This window comes from Marmota monax, unplaced genomic scaffold, assembly GCF_021218885.2.
Source record: "Marmota monax isolate L192 unplaced genomic scaffold, Marmota_monax_Labrador192_F-V1.1 WCK01_AAM20220418_F8-fsc00062, whole genome shotgun sequence".
Classification (NCBI taxonomy): Eukaryota; Metazoa; Chordata; class Mammalia; order Rodentia; family Sciuridae; genus Marmota; species Marmota monax.
This window is the reverse complement of record NW_026695221.1, coordinates 4,040,630-4,066,562: the sequence shown is the minus strand read 5'-3', so window position 1 is coordinate 4,066,562 and position 25,933 is coordinate 4,040,630. Positions and strand designations below refer to the sequence as shown.

At 36.1% G+C, this 25,933-nt stretch overlaps 1 protein-coding gene across 1 annotated transcript in view; it reads left to right on the top strand.

Annotated features, from left to right (window-relative positions):
• Ntm (neurotrimin) overlaps positions 1–25,933 on the top strand; it is a 978,825-nt gene that overhangs the window by 352,819 nt on the left and 600,073 nt on the right. The gene's annotated exons all lie outside the window — the stretch shown is intronic.

Genomic DNA, 25,933 nt, shown 5'->3' with positions numbered 1-25,933 from the left:
CCTTTTTTAATGCCTCAAAACCAATTTATATGTCTATGCATGCTTGTTTCCTGATAATATCTTCTCTTTTCATTGTCTTTCATTTAAGAGATCCTCTTTCCTCCTATGGCTTTAGTTACCTGTAAGTTGACAACTCTGGAGTTCGTATCTCTAGGCAAGATCTCTTGCTTCTTAGCTCCATTTGACCCAGTTGCTTACTGGGTCATAATAATCTTCTTAGCTCCAAGATGACCTAGATGTTTACTGGGTCATAATAATAGCAAACAGTTTCCTAGCATTTACACATACCAGGCACTATTCTAAGCACCTTGCATACATTAAGTCATGTAATCCTCATAGATGTCTTTTAAAAATGTGCTATTATTGAATAACATCCTCTTGGATGCTTTCTAGCACCTCATGCTTACCATACCTAAAATGATGTAGCAATCACTTCTTGAAAACCAGCAACTCAGCCTTCATTGCTTCAAATCATCTTCCAACCAGTTACTTAGACGAGAAACCTATATAGATCATGCTCAACATTTTCCTTACTCAGACCCTGTTCCATCACCAAAACATTTGTCCTTAAATTTTCCCTAAGGGAATGTAGCATGACACAGTTACTAAAGGTTTTGTCTTTGGGGTCAGTTTGCACAAGTTTGAAGCCTGATTTTGTTACTTAATAGCTATGAGTTCTTAGAGAAGTTACTTCAAGTTTCCCTGCCCTGGTTTTATTGTAAGAGTTAAATATGTTAAAACAAACAAACAACAAAAACAACAACAACAACAACAAGATTTTTAGAACAGTGCTTTAAAAAAAGTAAGAAAGTATGCTCTTCATCTCAGGTTCCAGTTGATGAGCAGTGCATTACAAAAACAAGAAAGCAGGAAGCACTAACAAATCTCCCACTAAAGAACAGAGCAGTTGGAGACCCACAGATCTCGGATTATGTTCTTTTTTTCCACCTGCTACATGTGTGGCTTGGGCAAGTTAGTTAACTTATTGAACTTGATTTTTTTATCCATAAAATGAAGGTTATTATCTTCTTTCCCACAGGGCCTTTGTGAGGCATAAATAAGAAAACATGCAAAGCCCCTAGTATGAAAGAAAATAAATGTTATTCCTCTTCTCCCCCAGTCATTGTTTTTGTGCTCCTTCATCCACTTCTAAGAAGAAAATAATGAGTTACCAGAGAAGCCACTAGTCACGGTAGATGGGAAAGAAAGAAGGGGAAAAGGGAAGAACTTAGCAGGTGTATCAGCTTTGCTTTGAACTGGAATCTAGAATCATAGGCAGGAATTGTATTCTGTCAGCTCTAACACTAGCTTTTTGCCTTTATTTTCTTTCTATGAGCAGAATATCCAGTCAACTTATAAGTTGCAAATTGTATTTTAACTCCATACTAATGTTCAATACTCACATTTCTGAAGAAATGTGTCCTCTAGCTATTCCATCCTCTTTACAGCAAGTACACTTGGAGCTTGTCAGTGTTAAGTACCTTTTTATTTCTTATTGTAATGGTGTGTCACTGGGCCCCTGGAGGATGAGTATCTAGACAAATGCAGGGCTGTCCCTCAGATAGAAGGCCAAGAAAACCAAGGAGAGGGTGGTGGTGGAGACAGTGCATCATTGGCAGGCCCCCCAGCAAGTGAAGTACACAAGGGCGCTTGTTCAAAAACTTTTAAGCATTTCAAGGTAGCAACAGCTGAGCACTGAGACAAACACAGAGCTTTTCTGGGGTTGGGGCCCAATGTGAACAGGTCACACACCCATGAAGCCAGCCCTGGTAGGAGGTCTTGGCTCTACTGTCCACAGAGCCCCTGCTGCCTTCCCTCAGATGCTCATAAATAGCTAGACCTTCTGTAGACATGGCTTAGTCTTTTCCCCTTCTGCTCAACCCAGGCATTAGGAGCTTACCTCATCGGAGTCTCTGATACCTGACCTCCCATTTCACCTTCACCCAGAGGTCAGTCTGTTCTTTGAACCCCTGATTTATCATTCTCTGCTTTTCCAATAACCTTTATTCCTTCTCTTCAAAAGCAAAAATAACAATGTTGAAGACAGTGTGGAGTTTTGGAAATTGATACATAGAATGCTTATTTGTTATTTTGTTCCACTCAAAAGACTTTTAGCATAATTTTCTTTTTAATCTCTGAAACCATATCATCACTAGCTACTGTTAAGACTGCATTGTACAGATGAATTGACACATTTAGGAAGATTGAGTTGAGGTCATACACTGAACAGGTGGTGAAGTTGGCATTGGAATCCACTCGATTCCAGAGAGAGGAAAGAGTGTTGGCAGAGTGTGGGGAGGCAGGAAGAGATGGGGAAGAGCCACAAAGACAAACGAAAAGAAAAAACAAACTATATCTCTCACAGGAAGATGAAATACTATTAAGATATCAGCTTTTCCAAAGGGACTTTATTGTTTAAAGGCAATTTGAAACAAAATAATACTTATCTTTCTGTATTGGCTGTCCAGGAAGAATAGAGTTAAGTTTCAGCCATAGGTAAGAAAACTGGGAAAGAGAAACATAATGATAGGTAGCAAAACCAGTCCTTATTATTTTTAAAGCATTCAACAAAGCTATGATAATATAAACTGTGAGTTTAATGCAGAAGAATTAGTAGATTAATGTATATACAGAATATATTGTCCAGAAACACATTGATGATATACAAGAATTTTTTTGTATGAGAATAATTTGAGAAATCAGCCAAAGAAGGAAATACACCTAAGTGTTACACAAAATATTGAGTAATTTTAGTAGAAAAATTTATATAAAGCCCAAATCTTGGATGGTAGTTGGATTACCAAGAAGAAAGTAAAATGCAAAGTCACTAAAACTAGAAATAAATATAAATAAAACTACATAAGTATTCATGATGAAGAACGTAATTCTATGTTCCAAAGCAATGAACTAAATAATGGAGGGAAGACTGGATGAATTTGGCAACATTAAGATGAAAACCTCATAAAACATCATAAAATTTAAAAAGTTAAGACAGTCAGGTCGAAGAAATAGGATCTTCCAGCACTTGTCCCTCATGGAAATACCAATTTGAGAAACAATCCATACATAATGGTAACTTCCTAGAAGTGAGGCACCAAAGGATTTATCTAAGGGATGACAATATCTGGATGAAGTACGGAAAACAAGAAAAGATGCATCAAAAAAGACTACAAAGATCATATAGGCTAAAAATAAAGAAATGAAAAAAGATATTTAATGTAACTGCTATCTAAAACAGAGAAAGAATAACAATACTTATATACCCCAAAAATAGACTCTGGAAAACTGTCAGAAGAAATAAAAAAATCATTATATAGTGATAAAGATGTCAATTCATGAATAGGATGTAACAATTGTGTGTGTGAATATATATATATATATATATATATATATATATATGTATATATACACTATATTCAATATCAGAGCATGTAAATATATAAAGTAAACACCAATAAAACTAAAGGAAGAGAGAAGGATGTTATAATAGTAGGAGACTTTAATATCCCATCTTTAACACTACGTAAGTCATCAAGACAGAAAATCAATGAGAAAGCTTTGGTCTCAAACAACAGTATAAACCATAAGGACTTAAGTACAAATAGGGGATATTACTTATAACAGCAAAAGCATACATATTATTTGCAAGTGCATGTGGAACATTTTCCAAGAGAGATAATATATTAATCCACAAAATAAGTCTTAAGAAATTTTAAAAAATTGAGATTCTATCAAGAATCTTTTCCAACCACAAATATTTGAAAATAGAAATCAATGAGAAAAATTAGAAAATTTACAAATATGTACAAAATTAAGCTGCATACATCTGAACAAGTAGTGGGTCAAAGAATAAATCAAAAGGAAAAAAAATCTCGATACAAACAGAAATGGAAACATACATACCAAAACTTATGGGAAGTAAAAAAAAGCAGTTTTTTTTAAATTTCTATTTTTATTTGTATATGACAGTGGAATGCATTTCAATTCTTATTAGATATATAGAGCACAATTTTTCATCTCTCAGGTTGTATATAAAGTATATTTACACCAATTCGTGTCTTGTCTTCATACATGTACTTTGGATAATAATGATCCTCACATTCCACCATCATTTCTAACCCTATGTCCCTCCCCACCCCTCTGCCCTATCTAGAGTTCATCTATTCTGCCCATGCTCCCTCTCTCTATCCCCCACTATGAATCAGCCTCCTTATATCAAAGAAAACATTCAGCATTTGTTTTTTTTGGGGGGTATTGGCTAACTTCACTTAAAATTATCTTCTCTAACTCCATCCATTTACCTGCAAATGCCATGATTTTATTCTCTTTTATTGATGAGTAATATTCCATTGTGTATATATACCACAGTTTCTTTATTCACTCATTTACTGAAGGTCATCTAGGTTGGTTCCACATTTTAGCTATTGTGAATTGTGCTGCTATAAACATTGATGTGGCTGTGTCCCTGCAGTATGCTGTTTTTAAATCCTTTGGGTATAGACTGAGGAGAGGTATAACTGGGTAAAAAGGCAGTTTTTTAAATTTAATTTTACCTTATTTTTAATTGATATACAATAATTATGTATACATGGGATACAGTGAAATGTAATATGTATATATAGTGAAATGATTAAATCAATCCAATTAACATATCCATCACCGTATATACTTTTTTGTGGTGAGCACATTTAAAATATATTTTTAGTACTTTTGAAATATGTAATACATAATTATAAATCAAAGTCACCATGCTGTAAAATAGATCACTAAAGCTTATTCTATTGAAATGAAATATTTCTTCTGTCTAAAACTTTTGAAACTCTTGCATCTTCCATTTCTCCAATCACTCTTACCTGTAACCTGTAGGGTCTTTCATGCTACTGTCTCCTTCTATGAATTCAACCTTTTTGATTATAGCCACAAGTAAGATCATTCAGTATTTTCCTCTATGCCTATTTTACTTACCACAGTGTTTTCCAGTCTCATCCATGTTGTTATGGTTTGGATGTGAGGTGTGCCCCAAAAGCTCACATGTGAAACAATGAAAGAAGGTTCAGGGGAAAAATGATTGTGTTGTAAGAGTCTTAGCCCAATCAGTGATTTAATCCTCTGATAGGGATTAATTGAGTGATAACTGAAGTGCAAGGTTGTGGCTAGAGGAGGTGGGAATTAGGGCGTGACTTTGATGTTTATATTTGGATTTGGAGAGTGGAGTCTCTCTCTGCTTTCTGATCACCATGAGGTGAGCTGCTTCCCTCTGCCACACACTTTGTCATGATGTTTAGGCTTATGCCAAGCCCCAAGAAATGGAGCCAGAATTCAATGGGCTAAGGCCTCTGAAACTGTGATCCCTCAACTAAACTTTTTATCCTCTATAACTGTTCTGGTCAGGTCCTTTAGTCGCAGCAACTGGCAATATCGTCTTTATCAAGATTGAATGATAATCGCACTATGTATATATACCACATTTTCTTTTTTTCATTTATTCATTGCTGAATATAAAGGTTTCTTCCATATCTTGGCTATTATTAATAATAATCAATGATCATTAATAGTGCAGATATATCTTCAATGTGTTTCTGTGTCCTCTAGTATTTCTATCATTTTGTTCTTAAGTAATCTCCATACTGTTTTCCATGATGGTTGTACTAATGTGCATTCCCACCAATAGTGTGCAAGGGTTCCCTTTTCTCTTTTCTAATACTTGCTATATTTTCTATTTTTCATAAAAGCCATTCTAACAGCATTTGAGCATTTGAATTTGAGAAAATTTTAAAATTTTTTTCATGATAAAACCCCTTAAATATTAGGTACAGAAGGGCTAAACCAAGTAATAAAGGTCATATGTGACAAGTTTGTATATAATATCATATGCAGTAGTGAAAAACTAAATTTTTTCTCTAAATGGGAATAAAACAAGATGCCCACTTTTACCACTTCCATTCAATGGAATTCTCGGTAGTTAGGCAGGGCAAAGAAATAAACAGCACCAAAATTGTAAAGGAAAGCATAAACTTTTCTATTTTTATTCATGTGATCTTAGATATAGGAGACCTTAAAGACCCCAACCCAAAAAGAAAAAAAAACACATAGAAATAAAAATCACCAATATTCCAGGATACAAAATTAATGTACAACATACCTAATTTACTTGCATTTTTACACCTGAACAATTAACTGTCTGAAAAAGAAGTTTGGAAAACAATGTAAGTAAATATTTTAACAATATGATAAGCTATAAATATCTTTAATACATAAAAAGCTCTAAAAATTAAAAAAGTAAGTACTTTAACAGTAAAATAAGTTAAAAATCTGATGCGTGACTTTAAAATATGTTAATAATGAAGAAACATAACAGAAACTTTAAATTACTTTTCATCAAAGAATTCAGATTAATATACAATTAAAACAGGTTTTTGTTTTTTGCTTCACAAATTGGCAAAGTTAGAAAAAAATTAACTCAGCATCTTGGCAGTGAGAAATCTCAAACACTGCTGTTGGATATGTGAGCTGAAAAGCAATTTGGCTGCATGCAATGAGGGTATTAAAATACCAACAATTTTTACTTCTTGTTTCCATTTATAGGATTATCTCCTACAGTGGTTAAAAAGTAACTAAGTAAAACATCTTTGTAAAAGGCTATTCATTGCAGTGTTCTATAAAACAGTAAAAGAGGGGAAACAGCTTAAAGACCCAACAGTAAGATAATGGCTATACTGTCAGCAGCATCCACAGAACAAACCAACAGTGAGTCAAAAATATTCTAAAACAATTACATGTACTGAATACGTACAGACTTTTTAATCCCAATTCCCTAAAACAACATAATATATCAAATATTTGTATAACAATTAGAAAAATCTGTATTTTATTATTATAAATAATACAAAGAAGATTTAAACTATATGAGAGAATTGTATAGATTATACTCAAATACTGCATCATTTTATATTAGGGAATTGAGTACCCACAGATTTTCATATTGTGGGGTGTTCACCCTTGGATATTGAAGGATAACCATATGCAGTAAATATGATACAAATTATGAGGCATATAAAATATACATGTTTTATGCATTCATTTAAATATCTGAGGGCCCTCTATGTAACCAAAATGATTGGCAATTCCAGAATATATTTAATATTACAAATATAGTATCATTGAATTAAATTTAAACAAACAAAAATATTTTCTCTTCTGGAGCTTATCTTTTTGATAGCATAAAAACAGATTAAAAACACAACACATACACATTATCGAAGACATGATTGCAATAATAGGGGCAAAGAGAGAGTTGGAGATGAAGGCAATGGGAGATAGCTTTTGTTTTCTTCCTTCTCCTTTTTTTCTTCTTCTTGTTTGTATTTTCCAGATTTTCTTCAATTAATATATTTTAATTGTATGATAGAAACAAGTGAAAATTAAAAAGAAGAAAAACAAAGCAGAAAAAAAAGTAGAAAAAAAAGGAAGGAGAAAAAGTGGGAGGGAGTAAGGAAAAGTAGAAAAATTGAAAAATACAAAAATGGACCTTTGGCTTTGTGGCCTGATGACAGGGAAGGGTCTAGGGATTGGCAGAGTGGAAGCCAAGGCTAGTCTGAGGTTGTAGGTATATGGTGTGGTCATATCCTATTGTGTGTCCCTGAACATAACATCTCATCCTCTGTCACTGCTGCCAAGTGCTTCATGTGAGGAGGACTTGCATCTCTCTTTGTGTGGAGAAACAGAGACGACATTTTATACCCTGGGTATGTGATTATAACAAAATGCAAATTCTTAGGGCAATAAAATAGAAAGTAGTTAAGTACATGTTCTAAATATAAACTACACAATGCTATACATGAAAGTAAAAGAGAGCAGGAGAAAAGATAACAATCCTGCTAAGCACAAAAGGGTATTGTTGTCACTTAGCTGTGATAAAGTTCTGTTTCTAACCATTTACTTTATTGTCCTCCTCCTATCTACATGATTCAGCTGAGTCTATCTCAACTTATTCTCAGCTATTAAGCAAAGTCCAAATGTTAAATGCCTCATTAACACTTCCTGCCACCAGGAGCAATTGCGTCTCCAGTGATTTTCTTAACTTCTGCAGCCCAATTCATTCTTTCCTATTTTTTGGGGGGGAAATTATCCCTGAAAAACTTTTATCTCTTCCATGTTGCATATTTTCCTTTGCTTTTTTATCTTCATGTATGTACACTTTGTATTATAGGCAGGCAACAATGTTCTCTTTGGGGATTACAATTTGTACTTAGGGCAGTTCCATTGATTCTAGAAACAAATTAAATCCTCATATCATAGGATCTCCATCCATTTTCTGTTGTTGTAACTGAATATTACAGACTGGATAATTTATGAAGAATAAATATTTGTTCATCTAAAAGTTCTGTAGGATGATAGGTTCAGGGTCAAGGGATTGCACCTGATCAGGGTTTTCTTGCTGGTGAGAACTCTGCAGAATCTCAAACAGTACAGGGCATCCCATGGTGAGAAAAAATAAGCTTGATAACCTGGGTCTCCCTTCTTATTCTTATAAAGTCACAAATGAATCAAGAGGACCCATTCCTTATGACTTCATCAAATATTAATTGCCTTCCAAAGGCGCCACCTCCAAGTACTTTTAGCCATATGATTTATAAGATTAAGTTTCAAGATGAGTTTTGGAGGGGATAACATCCAGACCACAGCACATTGTTTAAATAAATGTCATCATTTGGATTAGCACAAATGTAAGACATATGCCCTAAATCTTCATTTAGAGTCCTCTCTCTCTAGTTTGTTTTTACTTGAGTTGTCTGTGATATGTTTGATACCATGTTGTTCCTGTCCTTCTGCAGAGGCATGGTCTGCTTGCACCAACTTTGCTCCTTCCCAAGGTCAAAATCCAAGGTATTAGATTTGTTTTTGTTTTAAATTTTTTATTGACACATTTTAATTATACACAATTGTTATTCATATTCACACATACAATAACAAAATTTGGTGAAATCCAGTACCTCCCTTTTTTTTCTCCCTTCATTCTTTAGTATTAAGGTTTGAGAGGTGCAATTTTACCTGATATATGCTAAAAGACATTTATCAAAATGGGCTTCTTAATTCTCCAAGCTGAAGCAATCCTAGAATAACAGTGCTTGTTAAATGCATTTTGAATAATATAAAGAAGCAAACTCAGTTTGTACATAAAACTGTGTTATGTGCTTCAAAAAGATTTATAACGTTAAGCATTAGGTCCTTATGATATAAGACATGAAAAAGAATGATTCTTAGATGTATTGTTATTAGATAGGGAACAGGCTACCCCCAGAAAGAGTGGCTCAAGTAAGATAGAAGTACATTTATATCTGACTTGATTATTCAGAGGTAAGTGGAGTAGGGCTTCACCAAGCCCCTGTCATAGCCAATGCTTGATCTCATGATTATTTCAGTTATCAGCAATTTCCAGCTAACAAGGAGGAAAGAAGAATGTAGGGCAAAGTGTACTTCCTTTGTTCACATGCCATTGGCTCAATCTTAGTCACATGACCACAATTACTTGAAAAGCATGGGAATGTGGTCTGTAAGTGCAGAGCCGGAGGATGCCCAGCTAAAACTGAAGAAAAGAGAAAGAGTTTCTGTTATTGAAAGGAAGAAAGGAAAAACAGAGGCTCTATTACATTCCTATGGCTGCCATCACAGATTACTATAAACAGTGTAGATTAAAACAACAGAAAATTATTCCCATACAGTTCTGAAGGTTAGAAGTCCAAAAATCAAGATTAAATTTCAAGACGAGTTTTGGAGGGGATAACACCCAGACCACAGCACGTTGTTTAAATAAATCCCATTATCTGGAGTAGCACAAACTCCTTCTGGAATTTGTGGAAAAGAATCTGTTCCAACTTGTTGGCCAGCTTCTGATTACTACCAGTGATTCTTGGAGTTTAGGGCTTGTGAACTCCTCCCTCTTATCTCTGTTTTGGGCTTCACCTGGTGCTCTTCTCTCTGCATCATTAGGCAAACCTTCACTTACTTTGTCTTACACAGATGTTAGTCTTTAGGTTCAGGAACATTCCAATTAAGTATGACTATATGTATTTGTTTGCTAGGTTTACTATGACAAAACAACATAGACTAAGTGGTTTAAACAACAAATAAATTTCTGTTACAGTTTCCTGCAAGTCCAAGATCAAGGTGTCAGGAGGTTAGGTTTCTCCCAGCACCTCTCTTTGGCTTGTGGAAGGATTCCTTATCACTGTTCTCACATGATCTTTCCTCCATGAAAGCAAACTCCTCATATATCTTTTTGTGTTCAAATTCCATTTCTTCCAAGGACAATAGTCATATTGGATTGGGTGACATCATAAGGGTCTCATTTTAACTTAATCATCTGAATACAGCAGCATTATGAGGTACTGAGGTATTATGCTTTGGATATGAAGTATCCCCCAAAGAGCCATGTTTTGAAGGTTTGGTCCCCAGTGCAGCAATGTTCAGGGCTTTGGAGAAGTGACGGAATCATGAGGGCTTTCACCCTTTCACCTTGTCAGTGGATTAAGGCAATGGTAGGTGAATGGACTGCTGGGAGTGTGATTTAGTTGGAGGACAGAAGTCACGGGGGCCATGTTGTTGATGGGTATTTCTGGTCTTGTCTCTAGACCCTCTCTCCCCCCACCTCTCTCCCCACCCCACCCTCTCTGCCTCCTGGCTGCCATGAGCTGAACAGCTTTGCTCCATCATGTGTTCTCACCACAGTGCCTGCTTCACCATAGGTGCACTGCAATGGAGCCACCTGAGCCTGGACTTAAACCTCTACAATCATGACCTTATCTCCTCTAAGTTGATTTTCTCAGGTATTTGTCACAGCAACAAAAATAAGATAAGGGGAGGGCTTAAATGGGAAAATCTGGAGAAGATGCAATTCAGCCCATAACACCATATCTTAACTTGCTTGCATCTGCAAAGTCTATTTCTAAATAAATGTAGGCTTTTTCTTTTAATGACTTCCTACCAGGGGAAAGAGACAAGACAAAGAGAGAAGCAGTTACTGAATTCTAATTCTTATTCCTATTGCTGTGGTTTGGAGATAGTGGTGAGTTGTTCCGCAAAAACTCCTGTGTTATTGCAGAAGGTAAAATGAGTAGATTATAATCATCATAACTTAATTGATAAGTGGGTTCATCCACTTGATGGCTTAGTAGGTGGCAACTGTAAGCAAGTAGGGCATGGCTGGAGAAAGTTGGAAAATGGGGGTATGCCCTTAGAGATTACATTTTGCCCCCGGCTCCTCCTTCTCTATCTGTATTTCCTGGCTGCAATGAGCTGAGTGACTTCCTTCCATCTTGATGGTCTACCTTATCTGGGGTCCAGAGCAATGGAGTCAGCCTTCCACAGATTAAACCTCTGGAAATGTGAGTCACAATAAACTTTTCTTCTTTTAAGTGTGTGTGTGTGTATATATATTAAGTAGTGTATTTAAAAGCATCATTGAGGTATAATTGATATGCAGTAAACTACATATATTTTAAGTGTGCAATTTGGTAAATTTCAACATATGTGCGTGCTTGTGAAGTTATCACTATAATTAAGATAGTGAAATTATCCATCAGCCCAAAGGTTTCTATTTGCCTTTTTAAAAATCCCTCCCTGTACCAGCCCCATCATCTTCCTCTTGCTCCTGGACCCAGTAAACCACTAATCTCTTTTCTGTCATCATGAATTATTTTGTGTAGACTTTCATGTATTTGGAATGAAACACTATGTATTAATATTTGTCTGGTTTCTTTCACTCAGAATAATTATTTTGAGATTTGTCCATGTTGCATTTGTCAATATTTTCTTCTTGTTTTCAAATAGTATTCCATAGTGTGCATATGCCACAATGTGTTTGTATTCAGTGATTGATGAACATTGGGTTGTGTTATAATTTTGGTATGAAATATTCCCCAAAGGCCCATGTATCAGATGCTTTCTTCTAATCATAATGCTAATGGGAGGTAGTGGAGCCTTCAAGAGGTGAGGATTAGTGGGAGTTCTTAGGTCATTGGGGTCTTGCCCTCAAAGAGGATAGTGGGACCCCCAACCTTTCCTCTTTCTTTCCTCTTTTGTTTCCTGGTCATGAGGTGAGCAGTTTTGCTCTACCATATGCTCTCACCATATTGCCAAAGCAACAGAGCCAAGGAATCATGGACTGAAGTCTAAATCTGTGAGCCAAATTGACCCTTTACTTTTTATAAGTTGGTTATCTCAGATATCTGTGACAGAAAGCTGACCAGCACAGGTTGTTTCCAGTTTGGGATTACTAGTAATAAAACTGCTGTGAGCACTTATAAGCAGTCTTTTTACAGTATTCTAGTCCTTTCAGTTCATTAGAACACACTACATCAACTAAGGAGTTCATAAACAACAGACATCTGTGTCTGACAGTTCTGAAGACTGGGAAGTCCAAGGTGTCAGCAGGCTTGGTATCTGGTGAGGACTGGTTTTCTGCCTCATAGATGGTGCCTTCTTGCTGTGTCCTCACATGATGAAAAGGGCTAACTTGTAGGGCTGCTTGTCCCACTTATATGGGCATGTATCAGATGCTTTCTTCCAATCATAATGCCCTCATAACCCACTTACCTCCCAAAAGGTCTTGCCTCCTACTACCGTCACTTTGGACATTAATATTTCAACACATAAATTTGGAGGAACAGAAATTCATACCATAGCATAAGGTCATGTGGTTACATTTGTCCAGGTTAAATAACTAACAGTAGAAGAGTAGGTATGTGTTTAGTTCTTTAAGAAACTGTCAAACTGTTCTCCATAATGGGTAGTATATTTCACATTCCCATCAACAGTATATGAAGTTTAATTTCCTCCTACTCTCCAATACTTAGAATTATAATTATAGACAGTCTGAGAGGTGTACAGTGGTATCTCATTTTGGCATTAATTTGCATTTCCTTAATGACTAATAACATTCAACATATTTTCATATGCACATTTTCCAATTATATATCTGTTTTGGTGTGAGGTGTCTTTTCAAATCTTTTCACAATTTTTATTGTATTTTTCAAAATAGTATTATTGATAATTTAAAATTATTTATGTATGCTAAATATATTATTTGTCAGATATATGATTTAAAGTATATTTTCCAGTCTGTTACTTACATTTTAATTCTTATCACAAGAGGCTTTGAAGATCAGAAATTTTAAATTTTGCTCAAGTCCAATGTATCATTTTCTTTTCTTTTATGGATTTTGTTTTTGTTGTAATAGCTAAGAAATCATTGCCTAACCTAAGGTCGAAAAGGTTTTCTTTTACATTTTACTAGACAGTTTTATATTCATTTTTATCCACTTTGAACTGATTGTTGTAAATGGTACAAAGCATGGACTGATTCTCTTGTTTTCAAACATATGCATATTGCATTTTCCAGCAATATGTGTAGAATAGCCTCTTTTCTCCATTGAATTGGTTTACCACCTTGCAATAAATCAGTTGTCCTTGTAAGTGTGGGTCAATTTCTGAACTCTGTTTTGCTCCACTAATCTATTTTTTAATCTTCATGCTAGTACAATACTGTTGATTACTGTAGTTTTAAACTAAGTCTTCAAATTAGCTAGCGTTAGACCTCTGCTTTTTTTTTTTCAGAATCGAATTGACTCATTGTGCCTTTTGCATTTCCATATGGATTTTAAAATAAGCTTGTCAATTTCCACTAAAAAATCTACTTATACTTGGATTGCTTTTGTATTGAATTTATAGATTAATTTGGAGGAAATGACATTTTAACAGTGCTGAGTCTCATGACTGATTAGATCAGTGTCTCTATTTATCTAGTTCTTTAATTTCCCTCAGTACTATTTTGCAGTCTTCAAAGCACAGACCTTGAATATTCTTTGTTGAATTTTTCTCTGAGTATTTAAATTTTCAATATCTTTTAAATGGTATTGCTTTTTATTCATTTCAGTTTCAGATTGTTCATTGCTGATGTATAGAAATACAATTGATTTTTGCATAATTTTTAATCTTGTTGCAGTACTGTGGTCATTAGTTTGGGCCATTTTTAAAAATAGATGTCAACAGATAGTCTATAATGGCAATAATGTAACCTACAAATGGCAGTTTTCTTTCTTTCAATCTGTATGCCTTTTACTTTTTTCTTCTTGCCTTATTGCATTACCTAGAACCTGCAACACAATACTGAATCTACTCTAAGTCTTGTGAAAGGACTTCCTTGTCATGCTCCTGATTTTACAGGGAAAATGTTTACCCTTTTACCTAGTTGTAAGGTTTTCATAGATGCTTTTTATCAAATGAGAGAAGTTCTTCTAGTTTTCTGAGTTTCTTTTTTAAAATCAGAAATAAATGCCAGAGTCTGTCAAATGCATTTCTCTTATCTATTAAGATAATTATATGCTTTTCTTATTTAGTTTATTAACATGGTGAAGTACCCTGAATTTTTTTTTTTTTTTGGAGGGGTGCCCAAGATAGAACGCAGGGGCACTCGACCACTGAGCCACATCCCCAGACTTATTTTGTATTTTTATTTAGAGACAGGGTCTCACTGACTTGCATAGCCCCTTACTTTTGCTGAGACTGGCTTTGAGCTTTCAATTCTCCTGGATCAACAGCCCCCCCCCCCGAAGTGCCGCCATTACAAGTGTGTGCCACTGTGCCCAGCTTACCCTGAGTTTTAAATTTTAAACTAACATTGTATTCCTGGGTTAAAACTTACATGGATTTGATGTACCCTTTTAATACATATTTTGTTTCAACCTACTAGAATTATACTTAGAATTTTTGCATCTGTGTTCATGAATCATATTGGTCTGTATTTTGATTATTATCATTTTGTTTTTTGTAATCTCTCTTTCCAGTTTTTTTTGTCAAGGTAATGATGACCTTATAGAATAAAATGGGAATTGTTCTCTACTCTTTAATTTTCTCAAAGAATTTATATATAACCAATCTCATCTATTCCTTATGTATTTGGTAGAATTCACAACGAAGCCATTTGGTCCTATATGATTTCTTGGGGTAGGACTTTTATCTGTTAAGATCTCCTAGATAAGATCAGAACAATGTTTAATGTCAGACCTCACTACTGACTCAATACAGTTAAGATCTCCTAGATAAGATCAGAACAATGTTTAATGTCAGACCTCACTACTGACTCAATACACTCATGGGAGCCCCCTCACTGCCTCATAAATTGCCAGGTTTTCAGCCAGTCTGGTCGGAATAGGCAGTGGGGCTTGGTTCTGTGTGAGTGCTGGGCACTATTTCTTCCAGCCCTCTGGGAAGGCTCATTTTTCAGCCTCTTCAAGTTTTAACACACATGTACTCTGATCAGGACTGTGCTGGACACCCGAGGAAACCCTCTACAGATTTCTGAAATTCTCTCTCTGCACAGTTTTCTTATACTTACAATCTGTTAGGAGAAGTCTATCTGTCTTAATCTCTCTACTCTCAGTTGCTCAATTAAGGGAGTATTCAGAGCTCTGCCAATCTTTTATGTTCCTGCATAGTGCCTGGAAACTCTTTCTAGAAAGTTATCTGGGACAATTCCAGATCTTACCTCATTATTTTTCCATTTCTCAGGGAATGCTCTTTTTCATTGCCTGATATCTTCCAGTGTCTTGAAAACTTTCGTCTTTCTTGTTGTCATTGTTTCAGGTAAAATGATAAACCAGACATTGTTTTACCATCTTAACCAGAAAAGAAAGTCTGCCATTTGCTTTTGAATGTAGGGGAAATCATGTGGGTACTCTTTGAGAGCAGCTCTTTGGTGGTACCAGTTCTGTAATGCCAAAGACAACATTCAGGCAGAGGGGTGAAGACAAAGTCTTAATAATCTGTAGCAGTGAATTTTGGGAAAAAGTATGAAAAGGAGGGCACTTGTGACAGAAGCAGGAGGCTCTATTGCCTTGCAGGCTTAATATGATAGAAGGAACAATGTCTCTTGAGGGCCAAGTCTGAGAAAGATGGACTTCTGGATGGCCTTCTGAGTACTTGACAACAAGCTGTTCAAGACTGTGATTCCAAGCTGAACATGCTGCTTGGCTGCTAAGCGTGGAGGCATTTATGAAGGCCAAAGGGCCGCTGTTTATTTTAAGCATCTGCTGTGCTCCATCAATGCTAATGGAGTTTGAGAAGCCAAATCATCACACATTACATCCACTGAGAAATTCAGTCTCCAGGATTTAAGTGGAAAAGTAACAGAAATTTCAACTTTAGGTGAAACTCACAAGGGTGCAAGTTGAAGATAATTGGGGATTACTTTGTGTCCAGTTGGTGGACTTCCTGTGTTTCAAGGTATCATTCTCACACTGGGTTCTTGCTTTCCATGTATTTGTTTTTAAGGTAAGCTCCCTCTAAATCCCTTGTGAGAGGAAACATTGTCCCACTATCCTCTGTTGTCAGTGAGTGCTTCCTTCAAGTAAAGAAGTACCATATGGCAGAAGAGGAAAAGAACGACATCTGCTACAGATACTACTACTTCACTGACACTTTTTAGAAAGGCAATTGAGAGGTTAACAATTATTTTGTGCTAGGTGCTTGATATTGAGGTATTCTTTTTAATTTTCACAAAAACATGTCTGACAAAATGACCTCATATACCTTGCTAAATCCAATGCATCTATCTTCAAATCCCAGGATCTTTGATTATGCTTCCTGTGGACTCCTCACCTTTGGACAGGTATGTACTTACTTTTTACTCTCTGGGCTTTAGAATCAGACATAATATGGAAGATTGGCTTCACCTTGAAAAACCATGCCTCAATTGATTCAATGGATCTCTAATGTAGGTGATGAAGTAGGTTGGGGAAAAGCCCATGCTAGATTCTTACTTCACTAAATCTGATAATCTAGTGACTGTGGAAATGTTGAGATTTAAAATCAACTCTCCTGACACCTAGGATTGAGCTCTTCATGGCACCATTCCATGTTCACCATACAATTTAGCACGATGCTGACTACCATTAGATTAGTGAACTCTCTTGACTCCAGGGACAACATAGGATAGTGATTAAAACTGTGAAGTGTGAAGTTTGGTTCCTTTCCTCATATTCCAGCTCCACCACCCACTGTCTGCAACATCTTAGGTAAATTACTCAGCTGCTTTCTGCCTCAATTTTATCAATGGGGTTGAAAATAAGTATCTATCATATAGGGCTTTATGAGGATTAAGCAGAGAAAGAGCACTTAGTTGAATGCTTGGTCCATTGCAAATATCCAAATTATTATTATTGATATTATTATCATTATTATTATCATTCCTGTCTTCTCTGTTGATACCTAGAAACACTATCCTATTTAGAGTTAATGGGGATTGTTTTACTTTCCTTTGAAAAACTGTTGTACATTAAATCAATGATCTTAAAGCTTGAAAGAACGATAGGAAATATCTTTTAAAATACCTAATGCTTTTGCCCCACCCCCCCCCAAAAAAAATATAAACAACACCACCTTAAAAACTCATCCCAAATTAGGGTATGTAACCCTAGGAAACCAGGGTAACTCTGGTAAGTATCAGAAGTGTTACTGCAGACTGAGTATCCTTTATTTGAAATGCTTGGGGCCAGAAATGTTTATATTGCAATCATTTTGTATGTTGGGATGCCTCTATTGACTTTGCCGGCTGAGTAGCTTGAAATCCAAAATCCAAAATTCAAAATGACCTGAAATATAAAACTTTTAAAGCTTGGGACTTGAATGTGTCCTAATGACTCACATGTTAAACGTGATACAATTGGGAGGAGGTAGAATCTTTAAAAGGTGGGAACTAGTGAGAGATGTTCAGGTCATTGGGGTCTTGACTCAGAGGGAATTGTGGGACCAAGGCTTCTTCTTCTTTATTTCTCTTTTACTTTCTGGCCATGAGGTGAGTGGTTTTTGCTCCTCCATATGCTCTCATCATGATATGCTGCCTCACTACAGGCACAAAGTAACCACAACAACTGATCATGGATTGGAAACTCCAAAACTGTGAGCAAAAATTGAACCTTTTCCCTTTAAAGATGAATTATCTCAACTATTAGTTATAGTAACACAAATCTGACCAACACAAATACGATATTTTGAATCTCAGATCATTTCAGATTTTGAATTTCAGATTTTCAGATTAGGGGTGCTCAACCTAAATTGGAAACCAGGAGACTACAGGATTTTCCTTTGCTATATATAATGATACCACACTTGCTATTCTCAAATTTCATCTTAGTAAAGTGACTTTGTGTTAAGAAGACATGGAATAGATTGCTTATTCATCTTGATGGCCATTAGGGTTTTGTGGTCATAAAATGTGATGTTGTTTATAATGGAGTCAATATATTATCTGGTATCATAAATGGTTAAAAATATTAAATATGCATAATGGACTATTACACTGATTTTAGAATCAATATGTCTGGTTTTGGGTCCCACCTGAATTTACCAAAGAGATATAGGATGCTGCTAAAGTTTCTTTTCTAAATATAATCTCCATTTCTTAATTTGTAAATAAGGACTGATTTGCTTATTTCCTAGAGTTGTTATGAGGATTTAATAAGTAATATTTGTAAAGCACCAAACACAACTCCTAGTATATAGAGTCCAATAAACAATAACAGATAGATATATAATTATAATTGATCTCATTATTATTATTTCATTCATCTGATCTCCATTGTGTTGTTAGTATTGTGTACTTAAAATGTAATTTCATTACCCTTAGATGAGAGAATACTGTGTCTCCAGCCCATCATTTCCTCTTGAAACCATGATCAGGAGGAGTTAATTGTTTGGCAAGCAAAATGACTGCCAAAAGGAAAATTTTGGTGAGATTCCTTTTGTATGGACTTATAACTATATAGCAAGATCCCAAGGCCACTCCTCAAGCACATTAATAATCAAATCCATGTTCTAATTTAGGAACATGCCATGCTCAAGATTTTGGCAGATCTCTACAGAGACTAATCAGAAATTGAAATCCAGTTCTTCTGATCCTCATTTTGTTGCTCTTCCCACTACACAATGGCAATACAAAATTCCTCCTTTTAGATTCTAGCCATTGAAAGTTATGAGGCATTATCTTCTGCCATTCACATCATCCAGTGGTGTTTTAAGCTTGTTTGCCATGGCAACCATCAACATATTAAGTCCCTCAAAGCGGAGTTGGAAAGGCAACTGCAGCTCTGCTATTGTTCCTGGCAATGGATAGGAAAGTGCAGCGCCAAGGATCAGTTACCACTGATCCTCTCTACTCAAGTGACGCAGATTACATAGCAGCTGGTCCAGAATTTAGTTTTCTCCATGAAGGTTTTGCTATATGATGTCTACCCCAAGACAGTCTCCAGTTAAACATACAGCAAATTAAAATAGGAATAAAGATTGTAGGTTATAGATCACCTGTATCCCCACCACCCTTCCTCCCTCCTCCCTCCTTTCCTTCCTTTCATCTTTCCTTTGTCTAATTCTTTCTATGGAAGACAGAAAGCAAACTATCTGGATGTATTTGTATTTGCATTTCTTATAAAGTCCATTGCTTAGTTTCTTAGAGGCTTGGGGTATGATGGGTCAAATTTGTCTGCTTGGCTGAAATACAATTGACATGGATTTGAGGGTTTTTTTCTGTCTTCCTCCTCAACTATCTTATTTTATTCCCACCAGTGTCTTCAGCAAGGGTATGTGTACTCGTGTGTGTGTGTATGTGTGTGTGTGTGTGTGGAGAGAGGGAGGGAGAGAGAGAGAGAGAGAAAGAGAAAGGGAGTGTGATTTGAAAATATATATATATATATATATATATATATATATATATATACATATACAAATATATATATATATACACATATATACATATATATGTGTGTGTATATATATAAATAAATAAATATATATATATATATATATATATATATATATATATATATATAGTAAAGACACATGTTGTTTGAAATGTGGTTTGCTGTCCATTGACCCTAAAGTGGCATAGTTCAGCAGTGAAATGGGAGATGGCTGGCTTGTGGTAACAGGCAGCAAGAAGGCCTAAGGGCCAATGCAATTTTTTGGAATGAAATACAGAATTCATGGTCATGTGATATTTTGAAATAATTTCCCAGCATGACATTACTTACCAGGCAATGCATCTTTTAAAAGAATTTATTTAGAACAGGTCAGACGAGGAAGAGACTACACTTTTTATAGCAGGGATTATAAACCAATACTGTAATTAGTGATAAACGGACAAGTATGCTTGAGGGGAGGGACTACAGGTATCTGGGCCACAGGCTTTGTTCTGCTGTCCAGATGTTGTACCAGCTGCAGGGTGATGAAGGAGTCTGTGGACCTCACCTTCTCTACTTGTCTGATGCACATAACTGGAGGCTTCTCTTTATACCTGCCCATCTGGCTCTTGGCACCAGGAAGTAAAGTTATTATTATTTTTTCCAAATGAAAGGCTTTGAATCACAGCTGTTAATTACCAGATGATTATTAAAAACACATATTGCCTACTGAGGGTTGCGAAGACAACTCATGCATGCTTTCTGGCCCCACTCTCAGGGACTCTTTGCCTCAATCCATGTACACATTTCTTCAAAGAAAGAAGTGTGGCTTTGCTACACATGTAGGAAAATGAAAATAAGAAATGTAGCAAAGAGAGTCCAAGACACTGTTTCAAGTATAAAGACTTACTCCCCATGCACAATATATTTTAGAATCTCAAGTTGCTTATCCTAGCCCAATGCTAGGCTCGGGCTACCTCAATCTGGTAGCCTTCCAGACACCTACTAGCCCTCCCATCAGTCTGACTAAGGCCTATGCATCAATGATTCCCAAGAAAAAGTGAATAAGAAAAGACCCAGAAGAAGCACACTAATAAATTATAGATCTTAGCTGTCCTGCTGGGTTGCTGGAACTCAGGTGAGGGACAGATGGAGGCTGCCTGAGCAGACACAGCCTGGGGGTGAAAAGAGCAGTCAGTGAGAAGCGGAGTTTTTGCACAACAGGGGAAGTAACTAGAGATTACAGCTGTACAAGAAAGTGAAAGCAGGCTTGGAGATTGAAGTGTGTGTTAGAAGAGGTAGGGGAGGAACACCCAATGTTATGGGACATGGGATGGGTTTTCTCTCTAGGATCCTTTTTTTTCCAGGGGGCACCATGGTCTCTCCTATAATCAAAGAGTATCATTTCCTCTCAAAATTCTCTACTTGGTGCTAGGCACAGTGAGGAAGACAGACATCAAATACAGGATATCTCTTTTTATGGTGTTTACAATATAGTTGGTGATAAAGGCTACAATAGATAGACCAGTTCCTGAACAAAGAAGGACAGAAAATATGTGTTAAATTCACACATTCAACAAATACCTATTGAATACTCATCACAGCATGTTTCAAATACTATATGAAAATAGGAAAACGTAAAATTGTTGCTCTTGTGAGCTTATATTCCAGTGGAGAATTGTAGATAGTATAAAATCAGAGGATTTAAAATATGTATGGTGCTATATGCAAATAAAAGTGATAGAGAAAAAGAAATTAGAAAACAGGATAAGACTGTCTTGATGGAGTTAAGCCTATTTACACTAGTTACACATAGTGACTAGGGTAGCTTTCAGAGAAGAAATAACTTGAAGGATGAAAGAATGAGCCATGCAGACTGCTTGGGAAGAAAGGCAAAGAAAAGATTCTCCCCCAAACAGGGTGAGACTGAATCAAAGTATTACCAAGATTAGAAACACTAGAGAAGCCATAGTGACTGATGTGCAGTGGGGGGCCAGAGGCCCTTCAAGATCTTTAGAAATATTTGGGTTTTATTTGGAGTGAGGTGAGAATTCACTGGGTGATGTTCAGATGAAAAAAGATATGATGTAGATCCCATTCTTACACAATTCCTTTGGTCTCTGTGATGGTTTTCAAACTTAGTGTGTATCAGAATCACTTGGAATTTGTTGAAACACCTATCACTCTGATCCCTTCAAGTAGATTCAATGGTACTGGGGTAGGGCCTGAGAATTTGTGTTACTAACAAGTTTTGTGTACTGCTACTGCTTCTGTCCTTGAGGACCACAATTTAAGACATCCTGTGAATTGTTTATTTTAGCACCATCTACAGTAGCCAAGACATGGAATCAACAGAGGTATCCATAGATAGATGGATTGAAGAAAATGTACACAATGGAATATTCTTCTGTTGTAAAAATGAATGAAATTTTGTGATTTGTAGCAACATGGACAGAATTTGAGGACATTGAGTAAAATAAATCAGGCACAGGAAATCAAATACTATATGTTCTCAAAATTGTGATTAAAAGTTGGTTTCAAAGAAGTAGATAATAGAATCATGATTACCAGAGGCTGAGAAGGATGTTGAGGAGGGAGAGATGGAGAAAGGATGGACATGGGGTGCAGTTAGATGGGAGGCAGGGTTTCTAATATCCCATAGCACATTAGGATAGCTATAATTGACAAAAAGTAATCATTTCAATAGAGCTAATAGAAAGGATTTTGAATGTAACCAACATAAAGCATTGATACATATCTGAGAGGATGATATGCCAATTACTCTGATGTGATCATTACACACTGTATATATGTAGTGAAATGTCACACTGTGTCCCATAAAATGTACCATTGCTATTTGTCAATTAAAAATAAGAACATTTTATAAAAGGAATGCTGTAAGAGAAAAAGTAGAAAGTGATGAGCGATGAGGAATGAGGAATCCTTTCTAGAGGAGATAGATTCATTTTAGATCCTGCAAAACAGAAAGGAGTTTGAACAGGAGGCATTAGCTCCATTAAAGAAAAGAGCAATTGCAGGAGTAAACGAAGGGTGGCAGTGGGGTTTTTGTTTTGTTTTGTTTTATGTTTTTTGGGGGTTTTTTCTCTGTTATTCTACCTGGTGCTGGAAAGAAGGTGGGGTGGTTTTTTTTGGAAAAAATGTAGAGAGGATTGAAAGACATTTTATCTACCAAGAGAGATATCTAGAGAGCTTATATTTGTTCTAGAAACTTCTAGCCTCCCTGGTACAAATTTGCAAGGTTTACCATCTTGCCTTTTGTTGGAAAAAAAGAAAAAGAGATGTCTCACAAGTCACTGTCTACCTTTGGGCTATCCTACAGTCAGCCTGCTTTCTGTATCTTCTATCACCTCCATTTTTGGAGTCTAGGGCTGCCTCTGTCTTTGAGGACACAAGCTTTTTCCTCAGTTGCCCAAATCATAGCCCAAGATTACTGTGAGTGACAGGATTTACTGAAGGTTTGTTGAATCTGGAGGGTAACAACTTAGCAGGAATCAGAAAACAACTTAAAATGGGCTACCAAACATCACAGCCCTACAGATTCCTCAACCACCCTGATTCTGGGAATTTTCCTTTGGCTGTTTTTCCCAAGCCTCAGTCTCCTATCTTGAAACTCTGTTCACTTCTATCCCACAAGACTCCATCCTCCTGTGCTCTTAAAGCAGATTCCCTTATTGACCAGCAGGCCAGCTCCTGAATGCCTTGGACAATGTTATGCAGGGCAGCACGGTTCTGTTTTCTCTTCTGTGCCATTGCACTGCACTCCCAAACAAGGGCTCATCAAGAATTTTGTCTAAAGAAATGCAGTGCTCCCTTAGGAAGATACAGTCTCTTGGGTCATCTGGCATCAAAATCAGCCAATTTATATAGGAGTAACATTATCTTTCTCTTCTAAATTATGCACGATTAGCAAGGTCAAATATATTTTAAATATATCTTTTAAAGGGAGGAAATTGAAATGAAAGTAAAAAATAAGAAGTCAGTACTCAAAACAGATGGCTTTATATCTCAACAGTTGCCAGAAGACAGCTACAAATTTGGCTTTTCCTTTAGTTCATAGGAAAAGAGGCAGCAAACGATGGGGGTCTATTTGTGAACTAGTGATATCGGCTTATTATAGCAAAAAGAGTAATTGCTAATTGGAGTAATTAGAGGGGACAGCTTACAAACCCACCAGAAAATCATTCTGGTAAAATCTTTCATACAGACAGTTAAATGTAGTGTGTAAAATCAGGAACCCCAGGAACCCCAGGGTTGAGACTCATGCAAGAATCCAGGTGAGAGCTGACATTATTCTGCTTTACCCATTTTCCACACTTATGTGCTCACATACATCTTGTATGCATACCGCCTTTCCCATGCAAAGGTTTCCCTGTCTTTTGGACTGCCCAAAGTGCAAGCACTTCTTCTCTTCCACAGAACATAGTATATATCATGTATCACATCTGTATTGTAGGTATTTGTGTACATGTTTAAAGAAAATAAGCTTCATAGGGACAATGGCCAGCTCTTATATACTCCTTTGTCTAATGTGGAATAGAAGCTAGAAGAATATTTGTATAGCAATTATTGCTCTCTCCTCAAGTATGGTGGAGTATAATGAAATATGGTAAGGATAGTGTAACAGGATGGGTAAGAGTGTATAATTATAAAAATATACACTTAGGATTCAGACTATATGAATTTAACAACCAAAATATCTTGGCATTTACTAGCAGCGTGACTTTGGGCAAGATATATAACCACTCTGTCCTCAGTTTTATCTGTGCAAAGTGGTTGTTAATGAAGATGAAATGAGTTGATACTCATAAAGAATGACAGAGAACTCCTGAAATTTCTGAACATGTATAAAAAAATACTAGCTACTAAGACTATTCAACACAATGTATGTATTTGACACAAATACATACATTGTATTTAAACAAATATGTATTTGATACATATTGGCTTGGTGTGTTTTCTGAGGTCAAACCTGGATGCCTAAGGTGACAGTACAAGCTAAGACAGGATGTTAAAAATGTTGTTTTGTCAAATTAATTTAATTTCCCATTAAATAAGTTTGTTTGCAATTAAGTATACACCACATAAGAATTGTTCTTTAAAAGTATGCAATCTCTTTGGGCTGGGATTGTGGCTCAGCGGTGGAGTGCTTGTGTACCACATTCGAGGACCTGGGTTCGATCTTCATCACCACATAAACATAAATAAATAAAATAAGGGTATTGTGTCCAACTACAACTAAAAAAATAAATATTAAAAGAGTGTGCAATCTCATGCTTTTTAGTTTAGTCGTAAGTTGGGTAATTCCTAACAGTATCTAATTCCAGAACATTTTTATCACCCCCAAATGCAACCTGCATCACTAGCAGTGACTTTCCATACCCACTCTCAGTTCCTGGGAAACACTAATCTACTTTCTATTTCTATGGCTTTCCTTAGTCTGTGCATTTTGTATACATGGAGTCATTCCATATGCAGTCTTTTGAGTCTGGTCTGATTTCGTCACTTAGCATAATTCTTTCAAGATTCATCCATGTTGAGCCATTGCATTGCTTTATTTCCTTGTATGAATAAAAAATAGTCCATTGTATGGATGTAGCATGTTTTGTACGTGGATTTATCAGTTAGTGGAAATGTGCGGTATTTCTTCTTCTGTGCTATTCATTACACTCATATAAAGGGTGTTTTTGAGACTATGTTTTAATTTTGGAGGGTTATACTTATTAGTGGGATTGCTGTACCATACAGTAATTCTGCTTAACATTTAAATCACTGCCAAATTTTTCCAAAGTGACATTACCACTCTACCTTCCCATCTCCAATGTAGGAATGTGTCCATATCCTAGCCATCACTTATTAGCATCTGCCATTTTGATCATAGTCAGCCTTTGCACTTAGTTGGTGTGAAGTAATTTCTCATTGTGAGTTTGTTTTCCATTTCCCCGATGACTACATGACTGAGCATCATTTCATATTCTTATTGGCCATTTGTACATTTTTTAAACAATTGATTGTTAACATATTTGTGACCAGAATAGGTAATCTAAATAAATTGTCAGGGGGATATCATATACCATATAGAGCATGCACACTACTAAAATTTGGACTGGAATGTCCCCTGAAAGCTCATATATTGAAGGCTTACTTGCCAGCACAGTAATATCCAAAGGTGAGGATTTGAGGAA